Consider the following 21,557-nt stretch of genomic DNA (forward strand, 5'->3'; position numbering starts at 1 on the left):
GGCATCTCTGTGTAGGAGTGTGTTTCAGGCTGTGTGATGTACAGACATAGAGGCAGCTCTGTGTAGTAGTGTGTTTCAGGCTGTGTGATGTACAGGCAGCTCTGTGTAGGAGTGTGTTTTAGGCTGTGTGATGTACAGGTAGCTCTGTGTAGGAGTGTGTTTCAGGCTGTGTGACGTACAGGCGTAGAGGCGGCTCTGTGTAGGAGTGTGTTTCCGGCTGTGTGACGTACAGGCAGCTCTGTGTAGCAGTGTGTTTCAGGCTGTGTGATGTACAGGCGTACAGGCAGCTCTGTGTAGGAGTGTGTTTCCGGCTGTGTGACGTACAGGCAGCTCTGTGTAGGAGTGTGTTTCCGGCTGTGTGATGTACAGGCAGCTCTGTGTAGGAGTGTGTTTCAGGCTGTGTGACGTACAGGCAGCTCTGTGTAGCAGTGTGTTTCAGGCTGTGTGACGTACAGGCGTAGAGGCTAGTATCAGATATCAGGCTGGTACAAGGCTAGTATCAGATATCAGGCTGGTACAAGGCTAGTATCAGATATCAGGCTGGTACAAGGCTAGTATCAGATATCAGGCTGGTACAAGGCTAGTATCAGATATCAGGCTGGTACAAGGCTAGTATCAGATATCAGGCTGGTATCAGATATGATTCTGAAGCGTCTAGATCAGCTACAGAAGCACCGGATTTGCTTCTGCTCAAGCCACTGCCAGAGACCTCTGTGAGGAGATGAATGTGGAGGCTGTGCTGAAGCAGAAGAGGCTGAGAAAAACAAAACAGCAATTCTCCTACGAGTCAACTGATGAGCCCTTCAGTGATGCACTGAAACAAATGGAAGTTTCCTTCTTCAACCAGGTTGTGGATGTCTCCATTGAATCACTGCATGAGCGATTTCAGACCTTAAGTGAAGTTGAGAGCAAGTTTGGGGTGCTTATCAACTTCCCTAAGCTTTCCACTGAGGAGCAGAAACAGCCGTGTGCAGCACTAAGTAACTCCCTCACCTGCAATGGCCAGTCAGACCTGGATGGAGAAGAACTTGCATTGGAAATGCAAAATTTCCCAGATTTTCCCAAGGCCAACATGACCACCCTGGAACTTTTATCCTTTCTACAGGAGAAGAAACTGAAAGAAATGTATCCAAATATGTGGGTGTAGCCCTCAGAATTTCTGCCACTTCTCCAGTGACTGTAGCTTCTGCAGAGAGGAGCTTCTCAAAATTGAAACATACTTGAGGTCTACAATGTCACAGGACCGTCTCAATGGCCTGGCCAGGGGTGGTTCTAGCATCAGACCTTTAGGGGGCTCAGCCCCTAGAGCAGTAGCATAATTTCACTAAATGCCATGGTCAGGCAAGGGAGGGTGCGGGGGCGGGGGGGTAAAGGGGGGGTCCCCCCTCCTTGGTGGATTTTTTTTGTCAAATCAGTTGTGCAATAGTCAATTTTGGTGAGTTGTTTCTATATAATTCACTTATGACATTTAGGTAACATTAATGAACAACTACAGTATTAACACTTTCAGTGCCAGTAGGGGGCGCACGATTTAGTGCTTGAATGCCCACCATCCACTTCAATGTTAGCGTTAATAACGCCTAATCTATGTTTTAAATTATGGCTATGTGTCTAATCTGCCCGTCGCTTATCAATGACTCGTTTTCCAGTCAACATTGTCGAAGCGGATTGTTTTTTTATCGGTTCATTTCCGTTTTATAGCATTTTGAAAAGCCCTAGTTTTCAAGGAAAATATAAATATTCCATGATAATCGCCCTTTACTGGAATATTCTAGAATACACAAAAACGTTGTAATTTTTCGGCCTATTTATGAATCATTTTCAAAGAAACGCTAGATTATCGATAGTATATGTGTACGTATGCACGCTATATAGGCGATCTGAAAAATCGATTCTCTTATTTCCTGATCGCTCGCACACAGCGTCACACACACATAGGGGAAAAGCTTATATTATCTCCGTGAAAACAGGTATGATTATCTAAGACTGGTAAAATAGATTCCTTACCTGAGATCAGATGTTATCCAAAAAGAGTATTCCAATTCCTGATCGCCATTCCAAATATCGATCGCTTTTATTGATCCAACGCTACATACTGTACATATGTATTCCACGCTGTTCTGAGGGTCCACAATGAATCCGATCGGCTCGGGTTACATGCCTGAGAAGTAAAATGTGGATTCCGGATTTTGCTTTTTTCATCCATTTTCATTGAGTCCATTCCAAAAGGGTGCATTACCATCTGGGAGACGATAGGGGGGCGGTTTTTTCCACATCTGAGCTCCTACAGGGGCTGCATACCAACGGGAGACTCGGTTGATGAAATATGAATTCAGATCGCTAATAAAAAAATAAAACGCTATAAACGTCGTGGGCATTCAGGCATTGGGCTGATAAAATGTGATATGATGTTTTGGGCATTGAAAGTGTTAAGGAGACAACTACAGTATGTAAGTAGTAAACCTATTATTATAATTTGTTATGACATACTGTGACATCACAACTGTTCTAGAATGTTCTATTATGACATCATACTGTGACATCACAAATGTTCTAGAAAGTCTATTATGACATCATACTGTGACATCACAAATGTTCTAGAATGTCTATTTTGACATCATACTGTGACATCACAAATGTTCTAGAATGTTTGTTTATGACATCATACTGTGACATCACAACGGAACATGTTTGAGAGACATTTGAATAATATAAATAATGTTTGGTAAGGCTGTCCCCGAAGCCTGTTTTTGGGATTCAAACTTCGTCAGGGTTCTTCGAACGGACGTTTGAACCTTCGTTTTTAATTAAAAAAGTAAAATAAAAATTTTTTAATTTATAAATCTTTTGATTTTTTTTATATATATCCTCAAACTAAATCCTCAATTTGAATAAAGTGATTCAAACTTCGTCAGGGTTTTTCGAACGGACGTTCGAACCTTCGTTTATAATTAAAAATGTTTAATTAAAAAAGTATTCTAATTTTTTTTTAATATTTATTTTTTATACAATATTTGCGAACCTTCGTTTATAATTAAAAATGTTTAATTAAAAAAGTATTCTAATTTTTTTTTAATATTTATTTTTTATACAATATTTGTATTGGGTTTTACAGTACACCTTTCAGGTTTTCATTGTCGTCAGTTATTCTTAGTTCCTTTTCTCCACAAGTGTATACAAGTATACCCACATACCCCCTCCCACCTCCCCTTTTCTCTCTCTTAGCATCTTTGAGTGTTTTTACTGTTGTCATATATAAATAATACGTACATTCATTGGTACCTCCAGTAAAATAGCTCGTACATAAATACAAATAATTGAAAAGAAGAAAAAAAAAAAAAAAAAAAAAATTACATCTTTATAACACCTTCAATGACGTGCCTCCGCTCTTCCCCGGGGTCTGGGTCACGACTGACCGCGGGAGAGAGCGGGGGGACTCATCCTATAGCAGCCCTCCTATATCTTCCCTTCTCAGAGTCATTAAATGGTTTCCATATATCCTGGTAACCCTCTATGTTGTTCCTGAGGATATATGTTATTCTCTCCATTGACATGCATTGTGCCATGTTCTTAATCCAAGCACCGATTGTGGGTGCGTCTATTTTCTTCCAATTGAAAGCTATTGTTCTTTTTGCCTGCAGTATAGCAAAATCAATAAATTTAAATTGTTTGGTTCTCAGGTTGAGATTTACTGGATATAGGTGTAGCAATATCATTTTGGAGTCTAATGGGATATTCACTGACAAGATATCTTTGATTTTATTCACCACCTCCCCCCAGAACTTCTTGATTTTGTCACATTCCCAAATACAATGTATAAAAGTTCCCAGAGCCTCGGTACATTTAAAGCAACTGTCTGGTGTGTTGCTGTTGTATTTATTCAGTTTGACAGGGGTTATATAAGTCAGCATCAGCCATTTGTATTGAAGTAGTTTTAAGCTAGTGTTGGCTGTTTGTGTCTGAGCCTCCTCGCATGCTCTGTTCCAGTCCTCGTTTGAGATCTCCTCTCCCAAGTCCAGCCTCCATGCCTCCAATCTAGATATTGACGTCTCATCTGAACCAGATACAAGCCAGTTATAGAACATTGATAACAGGCCTTTGCTATTGCAGTTCTTGATGATAATCTTTTCTATAAAGATGAAAGTGTAGGAATTACCAGTGAGTGGTTTTGCAGAGAGGAAATGAAACTTCTCAGTTGCAAGTATTTAAAGAAATGCTTCCTTGGGATGCTGTATTTTATTGATAGTTCCTCAAAAGACATCAAGACCCCCTCTTTGTAAAGGTCAGATATTTTACTTATTCCTTCTTTTGTCCATAGTTTGAATCCGGCATCCAGTTTGCCTGGTTTAAATGAGACGTTTCCCCAGATTGGGCTGAATTGCGACATGGAGTTGTTTATTTTCATAAATTTCTTTACCTCATACATACCATACATTAATCATGTTGAGCACTATAGGGTGTGTAGTATGTTTTCTTAAATATTTTGGCTCAGCTGAATACATGTATAAATGTAGTGGTAGTTGCATTGGGTATGCTTCCACTTCCATCCATGATGGAGGGTCTTCTAGGGCTGGGCGATATGGAAAAAAATCATATCGCGATAACGATATGATAATTTTATTTTATTTCTCGATATCGATAATTATCGAATTGTTATAAGTATAAAAAAAATAAAAAAATAAAATAAAAAAAACATTTTTTTCTTTTTTTTTTAACAACAGATGTATGTTTATTTTGCAGCAATTCTTTGTCATTGCCGCCATCTTTAGTGTTACATCCCCTCACACTCCAGTTCTCAGGCTGCAGCTGGTTTAAAAGCTAAAGTAAACCGGCTTCTCTGCTGGCTGTGGCTCCAGAGGAGTTGAACAGTTTATTTTCGATCTTTTGGCGCTTTTTTGGTGGACAAACCACTGCACATGTGCACTGTGACTCGTGACTGGAGTCTAGTTCTGCTAGCACACATAGCCTACTGTGTACAGACGGTTTCAAAATGTATTTTAAATTAGAAAGCAAACAAAATAAATGGACAAGAGAAAAAGAAATCTGAATTTGGTCAGTATTGTCATTTGGACAAGCAAAGCCATTACTTTAAGTTGCAGGCAAGAAAGACAAGTCTGTCCACTGTCTCTGGTTTTAAAACTGCCCTGTTGCAGGTAAAAAAAAATAAAAAAAATAAAAAAAAAAGATTTTCCGATTTTTTTTTAATTTCGATATTTGATATCGATTATTAAAATATATCGCGATATTTATCGTTATCGTTATATCGCCCAGCCCTGGGGTCTTCCTTAGAAAAATAAAACATTACAGTTCACAATTGTGCAGCCAGGTAATACCAATGAAGGTTAGAACACATCAACCCCCCTGCATCAAATGGAAGGTACAACAGAGATAGGCGGACTCTAGGACACTTCTTACGCCATATAAATTTTGAGATGAGACGCAATCTTTCAGAAAATTTCTACCGGTGGTGCCAAAGGGATGTTTTGAAATAAGTATAGGAACTTTGGTAGTATGGACATCTTTAGTATGTTTATGCTCCCTATCACAGAGATGGGCAAGAACATCCATCTCTCTATGGATTTGAATACGGAGTCTATCATAGGTTCATAATTTATTGGTGCTATATTTTCTATTTGTGGTATTATTTTGATGCCCAGATAGGTGAAACTGTTCGAGAGCTTGAAAGGGAATTCTTGTTGGTCAGCGGTTTGTCTCTCATTGTCATTAATAATTTTTTTTTATTTTTTTATATCCTCAAACTAAATCCTCAATTTGAATAAAGTGATTAATCTGATTAAATTAGTATTCTTTCTTTTATTAAATCAACTTTCCAGCCCCTGTCAACTGTCAAATGATGTCAACTGTCAACCTGAATTAACATTCAGTATTCAATATTGTCTGATTCAATATTAACATTCAGTATTCAAGTAGAACAGCTAGCTAGCCGTTGTGGACACTCACGTTTCCACAGCAAAACGGTAGGCAAGGCACCTTGGTTGAGAAATGCAGGCTTCAATCTATGTTGTTTAGTCTATCTCTTCAGTACTGTTCAAATATGCACAATGAGGTCTTCTTCTTCTTCTTCTTTAGAATTTCCGGCAGTGTAGACGCATCGTGGCGTATTACTGCCCTCCGCAATTCTTTTGATGGTCTCTTCTTCTTTTGAATTTCCCGCAGGCGTATTACTTCCCTCCTCAGTTCTTATACTACACTAGTGGTGTGCCATATTTAGGCCTCTGGTAAACCATCTTTTGATTGTTTACCCTCTTCTTCTTCTCATCTTCAACACACACTTTCTCCTTCTTCTCTGCTCCTCTTGCCTGTCCAATACTAATAAATACACTAACGCTATATCCTCTGGTACAACTCTGAAGCATGCAGAAATGTCAGCACTGCCTCTGTGATCAGCTGATGGTTCTCATTATCCATGAGAGAATTGTTGAATATATATAGAACACAAATGTTCTAGAATGTTTGATTATGACATCATACTGTGACATCACAAATGTTCTACAATGTTTGATTATGACATCATACTGTGACATCACAAATGGTCTATTATGACATCATACTGTGACATCACAAATGTTCTAGAATGGTCTATTATGACATCTTACTGTGACATCACAAATGTTCTAGAATGTTTGTTTATGACATCATACTGTGACATCACAACGGAACGCGTCTATTCTTTTACCAACGGATTTCCAGTTTCGCGTTCTGCGATCTGATTGGCCACTGACGTTTCTGGTGCGATCTGATTGGCCACTGACGTTTCTGGTCATGTGACATGTGCGCCCAATCGCGTGACGCGCCCATTTCCGCCTCGAACAGCAGCAAACTACCTAACGCCTAGTATATCACTGGTTTAGCTTAGGCGACTCTTTCGAAGTTGGTTAAGGTTAGAGTATAGAATCAGCGCTGGTGTTCTATCGCCCTGCTCTAAGACAAACTCTAACCTTAACCAACTTCGAAAGAGTGCCTAAGCTTAACCGGTGAAAGAAACAGTCGTCACACGATTGGCGCGACCAGAAACGTCAGTGGCCAATCAGAGCGCAGAACGCAAACGCGGAACTGGAAATCCGTTTTTTTTTTTTTTTTTTTTTTTATCTTTCTTCCCCTCCTTTTTCCCGATTTTTCTCCCATCCCACCCTTCCTGGTTGTTGCGTACTTTCCCCTACTGTTGGTCCGGGAGACCGGAGACTGTCACATGCTTTCCTCCGATGCATGTGCAGCCTGGGGCAAGCCAACATGGCCGCGCAGGTTCTCACCGGGGAGAGTGTAGCGTGTGGGAGGCCACACTATCTCTCCTCAGTTCCAACCCTCGCTGAGCAGGCGCCCCGACCGAACTGTAGGGGTCGCTGTCCACAACGCCCAGGACCCACCCTTCAGCTTTCCCACCCCCTGATACAGCCAATTGTATCAGTGTGAGAGGCCAGCCAAGCTGATAGCAACGCCGGGAGCTGGATTCGAACAGGCGAATCCTAGTGTCTCCCGGTGTTGGTGACGAACGTAATCTCCGTGCGCCACCTGCCCCCCCCTAAATCCTCAATTTGAATAAAGTGATTCAAACTTCGTCAGGGTTTTTCGAATGGACGTTCGAACCGTCGTTTTTAACTCTTTCAGTGCCACTCACGAGATTTCTCTGGTTTTTTTATAGGTGGTTGCGTGCCACTCACGAGATTTCTCGGAATTATTATTATTTTTATTTTTTTGCGATCTGAAAAATTATTGCATCACCTGAGCCTACCCGAGTATAGCCGAGCTGCGCCGGTGATCACTGTGGAAAAAAGCGCCCCCTGTCGTCTCCCAGATGACATAAGTGATTTTGGAATGGACTCAATGAAAATGAATAGGGAAAAAAATCCGGTACTCCACATTTTCCAGTTCACTGATCCAGCCGGGGTTACCAGAGTTCATTCTGGAGCCTCAGATCCCCGCGGATCATGGAGATCTTCAGTGTCGTGTTGGATCCATACACGTATCGATTTTTTCGAATGGTGATCAGGAATTGGAATATACCAGTTGGATACCATCTGATGTCAGGTAAGGACTCTATGTTATCAGTGGTAGGATAATCGGAGTAAGTTTGATGAAGTTATAAGCTGTTTTGTGAAATGTCTTCTTTCGGTTTCACTGTAAGTCTGTGAGGAAATCAACGGAGCGATTATCAGTGCGCGGCCGTAATGTGCTTGCGTGCACGTATAATATTGATCATCTAGCGTTTATTTGAAAACGATTCATAAAAAGGCCGACGAATATCAACGTTGTGGAATATTCCACTAAAAGACGATTTTCATAGAATGCTCCAGAATGAGCTGTTTTTTATATCAAAACGGGGGCTTTTCTAACTGCTCTGAAATGGAAACGACGCGATAAAAAAACAATCTGCCTTCACAGCACTGACTGGAAAATAGTCTTTGATAATGCGATGGGCAGATTAGACACATAGCCATAATTTAAAACATAGATTAGGCGATATTAATGTTAACATTGGCGCCGATGGTGGCATTCAAGCGGTAAAACGGAAAACCAGGCGTGGCACTGAAAGAGTTAATGAAGAAATTAAAATAATATTTTTTAAATGTATTATTTTTATTTTTATTTTTTATTTTATTTTAACTAAATCCTCAATTTGAATAAAGTGATTCAAACTTCGTCAGGGTTTTTCGAACGGACGTTCGAACCTTCTTTTTTAATTAAAACATTAAAAAAAATTAAAAAATGCTATATTTTTTATTATTTTTTTATTATTTTTTTATCCTCAAACTAAATCCTCAATTTGAATAAAGTGATTAATCTGATTAAATGAGTCTTTTTTCTTTTATTATTTTGTTAGTGATGTAAAACGATAATATACGATTGGTAAACACTTAAAAGAAAACTGGATGAATTATTATAATAATATGTGGTTGGCACTTCTTTATCGTTGCTATTGTAGATAACTGTGGCAATTCTAGAGTTAATACATGTAAAAATGTGTATTCATTGATAACCCAAAAAAACAGTATCTACTTGAGGAGAGAGTGTTTTAACTTTGTGTACACACTTACATAATGGAAGTAGGTATGCGTTACTCGATCATAAATTGTTTCTGCTTGGGGAGAAGTCTTGGTTTTGGGGAGAGTAATACTTATGGTTTCCAACCTATTTTAGCAGCTTTAGGGGCTACAGGCGTGTATAGTTCACCAGTTTGATAAGAATCTATTATTTGGGAAACAGAAAATACTCTGTTACACTATAACCACTTGTAGGGCTGGGCGTGGGCGATATGGCCAAAAATGATATTGCGATATCGATAACAATATCATGTCACGCAATATCCATAATTATCGATATATATAAGTATTAAAAAGAAAAAATGTATATATTTTTAAAACAACAGATTATTTTGCAGCAATTCTTTGTCGTTGCCGCCATCTTTAGTGTTACAGCCCCTCACTTCTCAGGCTGCAGCTGGTTTGAAAGCTAAAGTAAACAGGCTTCTCTGCTGGCTGTGGCACCAGGGGAGTTGAACAGTTCTGGCTCTGCTAGTTTCTTTTCTATCTTTTGGCGCTTTTTTGGTGGACAAACCACCGCACATGTGCACCGTGACTCGTGACTGGAGACTAGCTCTGCTAGCACACATAGCCTAATCCATCTATGGGAAAAAGACATTTCCAGTGAGTGAAGGTTTGTTCAAATCATGAGGGAACAAAATATTATTTTGAGGCCCAAAATTGATTAATTTGAGGTAACTAAATACATTTTGAGGTAACAGCAATAAGCTTTTGTAGCAAGCAGATTAGCTGGGCTAGCTAGCTAACATTAGCTGAACTGACATTAGCTTGATAGCTAACTAGCGAATAGCATCAGCTAGCTAACATTAGCTAATGTTCTTTGACACTATTATTACACCCAGGCATGCGTTGCTGATTGGCTGAATGGCTGCACAGTGTTTTAATGACGCCACATGCACGCGCGCTCCCGCGCATGTGCATTAATTTTCCCTCGTGTTTGCACAGACTAAAGACAATGCCTAATTGCCTCTACGAATGGAATGTAACACATTTCATTCACAAGTTTTGTGTGAATGTATCTGAGAACGTATTTGAACACACTTGACGACCTGAGCTATTGTTATGCAAGGTAGCCAGGTGGGTACTTAGCAAGTTGGCGCATCAGTCGAGTGCGCATTCCTCAGGTTTGGTGTGAACGGTGGTCTGACTCAGGCAGAGCACCGTTCACACCAAACCTGTGAATGTGATTGCCATGAATTGTTATGCTTATGCAAGGTAGCCAGGTACACGCGACGAGTCGAGTGCAGCGCGTTCTTGCGTGCACGCGAATGCGCGCGCACATCCGTGCATGTGCGTGCACGCGCTTCTGCTCACAAAAGCTTTATTGCCCGGCGTGCAACCCCGTCCCATGAGCAACGCACCTCTGATTACACCAACACCATGGAACTAATGACTGGCCTAGGGCACCAAAATGGTCAGAAACGGCCCTGTGTGCCGATATTAGATATTAAACCATATATAATGTCTGTGAACCAGCGATAGAAATAAGGTAGCCTATGGTCTTCCCTGATGTAGGCCTACTTGCCCATTCATGCTCTAAAATTCTACATTGGATATACAGTAGTTAGATTATAGTTGGAGGCGGAGCATATTATATTCTAGCTGGTGTGTAGCCCTGTCTGAAGCTAAGTAAGCCTAATATCTGGCTTTGCCAGAAGAGATTGTTCTTCGGGTGGGGTAGCTGTTTGGTTTCCCATGCAGGGGACCCGGATTCAAATCCAGGTGGGCTATACTGCCAATTATTTCTGGGGTCACTGCGTCTCAATAATAGATTCAAGTTTCTGCAACTTAATCCCTGTTGATGTGTAAGTCAACGTTATGTACTGTATGCGTGAGGAATGGAATTATAAAGGGGCTGTTATAACTAGGGATGTCCGATATAATAATAATATGTCTCTATGTTTTTATAAGGGGTCATTTTGATTCAGGAATGTGTCCGAATTATGTGAAGGGGATTCAAGCATATAGTCGATTGATTTGCTTTGAAGACACATGTTATTCACTGAGATGTTGTGTTTAGCATAGCCAGAGGTAATTTTGAGTGCAGAGAGAGAGAGAGAGAGAGAGAGAGAGAGAGAGAGAGCACACTCATGTTTGCATCTGTGTAAGTGTCTCACTGGATTAATTCATGTGACAAATGAGGGCCACACATTCGATTTCGAGACCCACATTCAAATCCTTCTTCATTCAACAGATGTGTCATCACTAATGTAATTAATTAGGCCACATAGTAGTTGTTTCTCTCTTCAAATGAATGTGGATCAGGAAGTGCTATTCCCTCATGGGGCCAGACACCATTGTTTGCCTGCATTCATTTGTACTTACTACTGACGAGCTTAGTATGTCACAGCTGGTGCTCACGATCCCCACACACAATATGACATTATAGCAGGAGAGCAATTACATTATGTCACTCTATTCTATTGCTTATCTTTGTCTATAGCCCCAGACTTGGTTTCAATTACTGTGTATCCTTAGAATCCAGTTTAGCCAAATGGCCATTTACATTAGTGTTTGTCATTATGAGGTTGTTGTTGTAATGCTTCATTTATATTTTATTATTACTTATTATTGTTGTCCTGTAGGGTTTCACAGTAATTGAGATTTGTGTATTGGTGATGATCATCTCGAAGCTATGTACTGGATACAAATAAACACTCATGACCAAGTCGTTAATTTCCCCGGCTAAAGGGAGAGCATCCTCCTGATACTTCCTCCTCCTCCCCCCTGGGTGCCCTGGCTGGATGGTGTCAGAGAGAGCAGGGGCTTTGGCTGTAAAGTAATTGGAGCCTGTGATAGGATCCTCACAGGGGATCATGGGAGAGAAGCAGACAGCGGCCCAGAGCTCCCATTTTGGATAGTTTCTTCCAAGCTGATGTGATGCTGTACCACGATATTCAATTTCATGAAAGGACCAGAACTACTCCAACTATTCGGTTAGAGTGACTGATTAACAAAGCATATTTCAATTATTAGGCCTAGATGTCTAAATCGACACAGACGTTCAATGTTTTAGCCTAAATAAAACTATTTTGTCCGTGTAGGGAAGGAGTCAGGCTCACCTTGTTGCACAGCCTGGCTGGCTGTATGCCTTGTCACTTTTCCCGGATGAGGAAAGGACAGACATTTGGCAGACGGGAGTATCGGCATCGATCTGTGTCTTATCTCTTCACCGAAGGCCCAGTCCCAGAATGAAGGAGACATTAAGCAACAGCAGCTGTTTTGTTCTTAAGATTAGAGGTTGATTTCTAGGAAGACAATAGGTGACTGATATTTGGGATGATTGGCCATTATGGCTGATGCACATGACTACACACACCACACATCCACACTATATCATGTTTATACAGTATTATATACTGCATTCTATTTTCAATGCTATTTATTGTTGCTTTTAGGCTGCTTTTGTTGTTTGTTTTGTTTAATTGCCATTGCTGTTGTGAAGTTAAGGAACCAAACACAAATACTTTCACTCACCTGTACTGTGTTTGGACGATGTGACAATACAGTTCTGTTCTATTCTACTCTACTCTATTATATTATATTATATTCTTGCCTCACAGACATTTGTCTGTGTGTGACAGACTATTATGAAGGACCTTTATGTCATGCACCAAAGTCAAGGTACAGACAAAACAAGGGAGACCACACAATTACTTGAGGATTTTTAAAGAAAGGTAATTTAATTATGCTATTAAACTATTTACAAACAAAGGGAATTAAAGAATGAATGGATCAGTAATATCAGTAATGTAGTGAGTGCATGGATGAGTCAGTGTGTGGTGCGTGTAAGTGATAAGATGAGAAACAAACAAACCAAACCAAACCAAACAAACAAAACAGAACAAAATGTCATGACCAGGGCCCTGTTCCTCGTACCTGGCTAACTGAGTTAGCCGGATAATTTTCAGCATAGCTTGACTTAAAGGGGAACTATCTTATAAATGGCCTTTTTCAGTGTTTACCATTGTTTCTTAGCTATGTGGACTTATATTAATAGGATCTATGTCTCTAATTCTCATATTGGCGCATTCTTCCAATTCTCCTCTCACAATATTCACCCTCACTGAACTGAGTCATCTGAAAATGTGCATATCTGTGATGTCAGAGATTTCTCAGCTGCATAATAATGTGGCAGTTGATGTGGCAGTTGGCACCAGGACACACAGTGGTTGGAGCCCAGCCTCAAAACGGCTTATACAATACAATGCATTTTTTAAAAAAACCTAGGTGTTCCATAGACTCACAGGAATTGTGTAAAAGTGCCCAAATAGTGAAAGAAATAGTAAAATAGTTCCCCTTTAAGCCAGAACTTTCCGTTCCCCGACGTCGGATTGTCTAAATCACCATGGTAACAGATCAGAAAGTTTGAACCTGCTCCAGAGCAGGGTTTAGTTCAGTTAGCTGGATAAACCATGGCCACACCCTTGCAAAGAAATCCCAGCTTGCTTCCTGAAATAATTCTCACAGTCTAGATCCCATTTATACCATTCTGAATTATGTTTTTGTGCTTCGTTCTTCTAGAGGGGGCTTTTGAAATGTAAAATAATATACCTAAAATGCTGATAATAAATCAGATTTACTTTGTCCTAAATAATGCACGTCATAGTTATACGGATACGGCGCTCGCGAGATGCGATACACTAAGTGGTTATTTTAATAACGGCGCATTGCAAATGTGAATCCTGCAGGATATTTTTAATGAATGAAACCTATCAGGCGTTTGGCTCTGATTCGTTTCATATTCTCGGCTGTGGATGTATTTGCTTAACGGAGCGCCCGGATTGTGTTTCATTCAAGCATAAATTGAAGCGTCTATGCGTGGACTGTGGATTATGAATTACGAGGAATCTGAATCTGTGGATTGTTGAATTGTATCACTGTCACTCATACGTTATTGTGATATTGTAACTAGGATTAAAATGTCTGATGAGATGCGCTGTTTGACGGATTTGAGAAATTGAATGAGCCGTTGACATTAATGCATTTGAGAAAATGCATTTATCTGTTCAAGCACTGTTATCTGATGATGAACATGTGTCACTGGTATACACCAAAGGTTAATCAATTCAATGCATGTATGGATGATGTCTGAAACAGATTAAAAACCTGATTAATAGTGAAACTGTATAGCCTCCAAGCCTCTCTGACACGTTATTTCGGGTCGCGCCTTGAAACTTTGGGAACCATGTATTTATATATAAAGTACATGATACCTAAGCCGAGCGCATACAGTACAGATATCCTCATAAGTATCTATTAATTCGTATCAATTAGATACTCTTTGGGCTTGTTTGTATCTACTTATTCTGAAAGAGTTGAACTAATTATTTTCGCTAGCAATAGATCTCATTTGATTATTCATTCCATTAAGCCTACTGCCAGCAGGCACATTTAAAGAAATATAATCTGATTGATTGGGGTAATGAGGGACTTAAAATTAGCCTATAGATTATGCATTTAACTTGTCGGCGAGGCTATTGAGCTGTACTGTATTGTACCCATTCTGCAATCTGTTAATAAAGTTTTAAATCAATCAATCAATCAATGCCGTTAGAAAATCAGGATTTCTGCGATCGACACCTGCTGTCTTTTCAGGTGAGGCGGCCGCGCGCACTTATCCTGAGTATCAAGTCTGGTTTGAATTAACGAGACTGAATCAGCGTTCGAGGAACAGGGAAAGCGCGGATTCAAACATCGGGTTAATTGAATCTGGATAATGGGACTTTTGATCGACTTAGTTGAACCAGGTACGGGGAATAGGGCCCAGCTTGGAGGAGAGAGACAGACCGCCAAAATGGAGAAGCCAGCCCTTTTTCACAGGTGTGCCTCCTCCTCCTGACACACCTGAATAGGCGTGTCTGATTGCCAGGCTGTGGAAGACATCCAGGTATATCCCTGAGTTAACCTGTAGGAGAGGGATGGGGTTGTCAGTCACACTTTATTAAAATGTATAGTTATATGGTGGCTTGTCAGAAAGTTTGGGATGCTTGGTAATGCGTGATTGTGCAGCACATATGCATGATATTAGTCTGGTGGTCTACTGCAACTCAGTAAGGTATATGAATTAGTTGGTCAGTGTGATATCTGTCTTTTTGTAAATGGATCCACAGGGGACGTGCTTTCTAAGGCCATGTCCTCACGTATCTGGATCTTTTGCCAAACAGATATTCTCAGGCTCTGTTTAAAATAAAATCCCTGTCCACACCACAGTGTTAAAAAAAAAAACTCCATCCAGACACAAACACATAAACGCATATGAATTGCTCCAACAAGCATGCGGGCCAGCAGGTGGCGATAAGCGATGTACGAGCGGTCAGGACGACTGAGAAACGATAGGAATTGTCCATTGGTTCACCCAGCCCACTTGACCATTCCTAGCATTTCCATTGGCTATACAAGATGATAAATAGATAGATATAGCGGAGGATTATGCAGTCCAGAGGAAACAACCAATCTACTTCTAGATATGTCACGATTCAATGCTTTACTTCTGCATACTGGGCGACGGAGAGATACAATGTCAATGTTGAGATCACAATCTCCTAGATGCACCGAGTGAATCCACAGTCACTTGCTCCTCAATAGGAAACCAACCTACATTTACCATGAAGGACTGGTTCTAACCGAACCGTTCGTTATACAAGTATCACAGAGTCCTTTCAAAGGTACTCACAGTTGCACAAGGGTTTCGGACAGACATACGGGATGGTTTGAAATCTCTGCGTTGCTAATAAACATTTAACATATTCTTTATAAACTGCTCAAAACGGCATTATTTCCGGCGTAGGGTGCATGATGCGCATGCGCTGTGATCACACCAGGCAGCCAATGCCGGAAATAATGCCGTTTTGAGCAGTTTATAAAAAATATTTAAAATGTTTATTAGCAACGCCAAGCTTTCAAACCATCCCGTATCTCTGTTCGAAACCCTCATGCAACTGTGAGTACCTTTGACATTTCTCTGTGATACTTGTATAACGAATGGTTCGGTTAGAACCTGTCCTTCAGGGTAAATCTAGGTTGATTTCCTATTGAGGAGCAAGTGACTGTGGATTCACTCGGTGCATCACAGTCACGAAAGGGGCTAACAATCTCCGGATTCTGAAACTAAATGGCGAGTCCTTATCACAAAGCAAACTATATATATACTAATTACAACAAGACATTCATTAATTGCATTGTACTGTTCACGTGTGGTGCCGTCGTCGCATAAGTAAGGATAGTTTGAATGACATTTCAGCACCAAGTCCATATATGGATAGCCTATATGGATAAAACAAGGTGTAATAAGGATGTTTTAGGTGGTGGTAGTTTCTCTGTAAGGACATTATAGCTGAAATATATAGCCTAGTAGTCTATAGTCGGTCTGATACATATTAGAGAAATAGTAAAGTAATATTTGCCAAACAATCTGACGGGCCAGATATTATTACGGCCCGCCACAGTCTGAGCATGCGTAGTGAGCTGTGGCGTCATCGTTTATCTAGACTATGCGTTTACAGTGGCTGCACGGATCCACTGAACGGATATTTTGGAAAATCTTCACTTTAAAATGCGTTTGAGAAAATCTCCGTTTATGTCTCTGAAAACACCCTTTACGTGTGGATGAAAGGCCCAATCGTGGAATAAAATGTGCGTTTGGCAAAATATCCAGATACGTGGGGACATGGCCTAATAAACAGTATGAAGCAGCTTCACGTTTCATGCAAACCTGACTGACCAAATCAAGCAGGACAGGCAGCATTTACATGGAGGTGCTAAAACCTGTTCTATCTTGAAGTTGAATTTTTCTAAACGTCTTCCCAATGGCTGATAAGAAAGCTCTCCTTTGGCAAATATGGCACACACATATGCATGCACACACACACACACACATGCACACACACACGCACACGCACATGCATGCACACACACACACACACACACGCACATGCATGCACACACACACGCACACACACACACACACACACATGCACACACACACACACACATCCTGATTAGGCCCAGGAGGTAGAGCGGTCATCTGGTAGTCTGGTAATAAGAAGGTTCCTGGTTTGATTTCATCTTCTCCTGCATGCAGCATGTCGAAGTGTTCTTGAGGAAGACACTGACCCCTAACTGCTCCACACATACATATTTAAGTATTCCGTATGATGATTAGGCAACTTTTTGCTAATACTGCTCTGTGAAAAAAAGAAAAATCATGTGCCCTGTTGGAGTTCCCTGTTTTGCCTCTGAATCTCCTTATAGCACACAGTGACAATACGCCTATAACGTGTAAAGTAAAATGGAAAGGGTTCATTTTAGCAGACACTAGAACACATCTCCTTGAGCAATTCGGCACCATTCAAGAGAATATAGTGAAACCACCCTTTATTCAGTACAAGCTGGTTCAATCATAGCCTATGTATGTGTGTGTGTGTGTGTGTGTGTGTGTGTGTGTGTGTGTGTGTGTGTGTGTGTGTGTGTGTGTGTGTGTGTGTGTGTGTGTGTGTGTGTGTGTGTGTGTGTGTGTGTGTGTGTGTGTGTGTGTGTGTGTGTGTGTGTGTGTGTGTGTGTGTGTGTGTGTGTGTGTGTGTGTGTGTGTGTGTGTGTGTGTGTGTGTGTGTGTGTGTGAGTGAATATTTACACACTTTTGACGGGAGCCAGTGTCTGCCCCGTGTCCGGGGTACTTAGAGACAATTAACACCCAGAGGGAAACAGGCAGAGCCAAGGAGAGGCTGTTGGAGGCTTTTGGCTTCAGGTTTCTCCCTCAGATTTATAGTGTCAGTTGTAAGAGCTGCAGAGCCGAAGGATGAGGTGAGAGGAAACTGTCGGAGAGGCGGGGGAGCGATGCTTGATGTTGCCATGGTGACGCGGCTTGTTAAAGATGGGGGCTCACAGAGGAGTGTCTATGAGCATGTGAATGACTGCACTGTGTGTGTTATTCACGCACACACACATGTGCGTGTTAGGGCTGAGTGATGAACTGAAAACGTCCCAGTACCGACATTATGAATCTCTTACTGACCTAATTTTTGTTTTTCATACTTCATTATGTTAGGTAAATGCATTCCTCCAGTGCAGAGGCAGATTCGTGTTGTGTCCCTTTAATTAAACTGAATGTAAAAAAAAAAAGCATACAGTAATCTTGTTTATTGTATTCGTTACCAAGGTAAATGTGATTATATACCATGATATATATTTCAGCCCTAGTGTGTGCGTATGTGTGTTTGTTTGTGTGTGTTTGATTTGTGCACATGCATTTGTGTATTTGTGTATGTACATAACGTATGCCTTGATCGCTTATGTGAGAGAAAAAACTGAATTGGCCTGGTCAGAGAATGCTGCTTTGTGAATGATTTTATTTTTATTTTTTTTAATCTTTTCCCCCCTCCTTTTTCCTCCGATTTTCTCCCATCCCAATGTTAGTCGTTATGCCAATTCCCAATCCCCTTCCTGGTCGCTGCACACTTACCCCCCACAGTCGGTCTGGGAGAGTGGAGGCTACCACGTACCACGTGCTTCCTCCGACACACGTCCAGCCAATCAACCGCTTCTTTTCACCTGGCAGCGCGGATTCTCACTGAGAGGGCGTAGCGTGTGGAAGGATCACACTATCCCACTTAGATCCTATCCGCGCTTAGTAGGCGCCCCGACCGAACTGTAGGAGTCGCTGTTTACAACGACCCGGACCCACCCCGCCAGCTTCTCCCACCCTCTAATACTGCCAATTGTATTAGTGTGTACGGCCAGCCAAGCTGGTGACAACCCCGGAGCTGTGAGCTGGATTCGAACAGGCGAATCCAGCCGCTCCGGGGTTGGTGACGAACACAATCTCCGTTACGCCACCTGACCGCCCCTGTGAATGATATTTTAATCATTTGTTGCTTTGTGCTGTCAGCTTTGTGCATGACTAACTCAGGGCATAGCCGTGTGTGTGTGTGTGTGTGTGTGTGTGTGTGTGTGTGTGTGTGTGTGTGTGTGTGTGTGTGTGTGTGTGTGTGTGTGTGTGTGTGTGTGTGTGTGTGTGTGTGTGTGTGTGTGTGTGTGTGTGTGTGTGTGTGTGTGTGTGTGTGTGTGTGTGTGTGTGTGTGTGTGTGTGTGTGTGTGTGTGTGTGTGTGTGTGTGTGTGTGTGTGTGTGTTTACTCTTGTCTGATTCATGGCGTTTCTTCCCAATGGATCATAAAGCCAGGAGGTTCATTCATGAAAACATCAACAGAGACTTTGTGAGTGCATGTGTCTAGGTGTGTGTGTGTGTGTGTGTGTGTGTGTGTGTGTGTGTGTGTGTGTGTGTGTGTGTGTGTGCGTGCGTGCGTGCGTGCGTGCGTGCGAGTGTTTTAGCCGTTAGCAGCTGCACTCTGAATGAGTCACCTCGCCCACTTGGCATTAGCTTGGGTAACGATGACTGCCTTCTCTCAGCATTCCTCCGCTCTGCGATGTGGCGATATTGCTTTGATTCCAGGAAGCGTAGCAGGGGGCTTTAATAAATGCCCTGTCCGAATACCCAGCTATTTCCCGTGTGATGGAGACTGTTATTAATTCAAAACCAGCTGGAATGTAGATTTGGAGGGCATGGGAGACCTTTACAGCTCCGGAGTATTAAGACTAGAAATCAGCTCCATATAGAATACCAAATGGCACTGCCCCTCCAGTCCATGCATACAAATGATGACCCCACCCACCCACACTATTCGGGGCAACAGTAGAGAGGCCGTCTGGTAATCGTAATGTTCCCGGTTCAATTCCACCTTCTCCCAGCAGCATGTCAAAGTGTCCTTGAGCAATTATGAGGTATGTAAATGTGGAATGAGGTCTGTGACTGTGGTATGAGGTCTGTATCTGTGGTATGAGGTCTGTGACAGTGGTTCAGGAGGTAGAAAAGTCGTCGGAAGGTTCCCAGTTCGATTCCGGCTCCTCCCTGCAGCATGTTGGAAGTGTCCTTGAGCAAGGCACTTAACCCCTAACTGCTCCTAATGAGCAGCCTTCGCCAGTCAGTGTGTGAATGTGTGAGTGAATGAGTGAATGTGAGGTAAAGCGCTTTTGGATAAAAGCATTATATAAATGCAGTCCATTCACCATCCATCGGTGCATTTAGATGCTTCTTTCTTTGACTTTCTTTGTCAACGCGCTGCCTCATCTCACAGAGTTGTGACAGCGAACACGTGTCCGATTCGCGTCATTACTTTTACCAAACGGTTCGTGCGTTTTGCGAATCTGATTGGCCACTGACGTTTCTGGTCATGTGACATGTGCGCCCAATCGTGTGACGGCAAGTTCTTTGGACGGTTAAGCGTAGGCGCTCTTTCGAAGTTGGTTAAGGTTAGAGTTTGTCTTAGAGCATGGCGATAGAATGCCAGCCCTGATTCCAAACTCTAACCTTAACCAACTGCGAAAGAGTCGCCTAAGCTTAACCAGTGATAAACTAGGCGTTAGGTCGTTTGCAGGCTGTTCGACGCGGAAATGGGCTAAGACACTGCTCGTCACGCGATTGGGCACACATGTCACATGACCAGAAACGTGCATGGCCAATCAGATTAGCAAAACGCACGAACCGGTTGGTAAAAAAAGTAGACGCGTCCGGTTCCTTACAAGACACTCCGCCATAATATGACTATGCTAATCAACTTGTGTTATCATTCCTACTAATTTACTCTGTCGTACCAGTGCTACAAGATGTAATATTAACTCCAAAAAGACACAATGATAAGAGTGTTTCTACACCAGGCTCCTGACCAGACTACAGGCTCCCACTCGCCCCTATCTAGACAAAGGGATACCTCCTGTAACAAGGAGGTCACATGGAGAGAGTAGGGACCGCCTATTCCTTAATGACAGGTCAGTAGTGCTGCTTTTGCTTCCGCGTTTTCCCTGATTGGCTGCGCCATGCCTTGCGGCAGGCGCGGCAACCGCAGAGCAGAGCGGCAGAGCGCGAGCGGAATTAGGTAACCGCCGCAGGAATCCGCCATGATTTTCATTCAGCGCTTCAGCTCACCTGGCATAGCAGCGGTCCGCGGTCCTGCGGTTCGTTGTTGACGAGTTCGAATCCCATGATTTTTCTTTTTTTAACGTGATTTTTTTTTTAACGTGTATTCTTTCGCCGGTTAAGGTTAGGCATGGTTATGGTTAAGGTTAAGGTTAGGCATTGTTTCGGAGTTGGTTAAGGTTAGAACGGTTAAGTTTAGGCGCTGTTAAGGAGCTGGTTAAGGTTAGAGTTTGTCAAAGAGAATGGCAATATTCTTTCTATGGTTAAGGTTAGGCATGGTTAAGGTTAAGGTTAAGGTTAGGCATTGTTTCGGAGTTGGTTAAGGTTAGAACGGTTAAGTTTAGGCGCTGTTAAGGAGCTGGTTAAGGTTAGAGTTTGTCTTAGAGACAGCCTATTTCCGCACTGCCGCTCTCCCGCGTTGCCGCGGTCACATGGTCAAATTGTCACATTCTTGCACTCATGACCTGTCATAAAGCCACACGCGTAGGGACCAACATGATTGGATAACACACAGATGGTGCATGCTAAG

The 21,557-nt window shown here is 41.9% G+C and overlaps 1 protein-coding gene across 2 annotated transcripts in view; it reads left to right on the top strand.

Moving 5' to 3' along the window:
* Positions 1-21,557, top strand: part of pacsin1b (protein kinase C and casein kinase substrate in neurons 1b) — a 78,269-nt gene that overhangs the window by 1,292 nt on the left and 55,420 nt on the right. The gene's annotated exons all lie outside the window — the stretch shown is intronic.

The sequence above is a fragment of the Notolepis coatsorum genome, assembly GCF_963971535.1.
Source record: "Notolepis coatsorum genome assembly, chromosome: 6".
In the NCBI taxonomy this organism is placed as follows: domain Eukaryota; kingdom Metazoa; phylum Chordata; class Actinopteri; order Aulopiformes; family Paralepididae; genus Notolepis; species Notolepis coatsorum.